The sequence below is a fragment of the Lepidothrix coronata genome, unplaced genomic scaffold (genome assembly GCF_001604755.1).
Source record: "Lepidothrix coronata isolate B3197 unplaced genomic scaffold, Lepidothrix_coronata-1.0 Scaffold75, whole genome shotgun sequence".
Classification (NCBI taxonomy): Eukaryota; Metazoa; Chordata; class Aves; order Passeriformes; family Pipridae; genus Lepidothrix; species Lepidothrix coronata.
Window position 1 is genome coordinate 2331863 of NW_016690255.1, and position 937 is coordinate 2332799.

At 37.6% G+C, this 937-nt stretch overlaps 1 long non-coding RNA gene across 1 annotated transcript in view; it reads right to left on the reverse strand.

Moving 5' to 3' along the window:
- Positions 1–423: 423 nt before the first annotated feature.
- LOC108499531 overlaps positions 424–937 on the reverse strand; it is a 7882-nt gene continuing 7368 nt past the window's right edge. The window contains exon 4 of the long non-coding RNA XR_001875564.1: positions 424–780. This is a non-coding gene — a long non-coding RNA (uncharacterized LOC108499531). The remainder of the gene's footprint in view (positions 781–937) is intronic.

Here is a 937-nt window from a genome sequence, read left to right on the forward strand (position 1 = left end):
TATAGTAAGCTCTCCTCTTCACATATTTGGCATGTGACATCAGAAACTAGACAGAATACTCAATCATTTAATTTGCTTGATTGACCCAGTTGACACACCAGCAGCTAGGCACTGGAGAGAAAAGTGATCCATTGCTGGGCAAAGGTGAGCACAGATGAGTACTCATGCAGAACTACTCATGAGTTAATTATATTTACTATTTTTTCTTAAGAAAGACATTTTCATTCTGTACCTATCTCAGACAAAATTCCTCAGGGAGGAGGAGTCATGATATTTTCACTTAAGTTGACTATGAAAATTTCAGTTGCTATTTAGTAAGGAAGACACGAAAGAAACAAACCTCATTTTGCTTTCCCTTGTTTCTATGCTATAGAGATGATTACTGAACATCAATTAACACAGATGAAATTTCTCAGAGGATTTTGGATTAAGAATAGAGAAAGGTCACAGGTAAAGACAATTTATTAAAATGTGCATTTAGCTTCGTTGTCTTTGCCCAAACCACCAGCAGGCTTGTAAGCTTTCAGGTAATAGGAAAAAAAAAAAAGAAATTTATTGTTATGTTTATGATTACTGTAGTTCTTGCTATTGCTCTGTCTCTTTTGAAGTCTGGAAATGTTATTTGTTTTCTCTCTGGTGCCAATACTGATCATAGCAGGCTAGCATTTCCTTCAAAAAAGCCATGTCTCGTCTGGCATTAATCGCTCTCCTCAATGGCAAAGTCAGGACAAAGGCCAAGGACTGAATGGAAATGAAGCTCCAACCTCTGTCTGGTCACTCCTGGTCAGGGTTGAGGTATATGGAAGGATTATTAACTCAACTGCATGGTACTCGTTCTGTGGATAAATTGAGAATTTCAATCTTCTGGGCTGTCAATCCCAAAACCTTTATGGGTGCTATATATTTTAAAGAAAGAAAGAAGGAAAGAGCAGAGGGG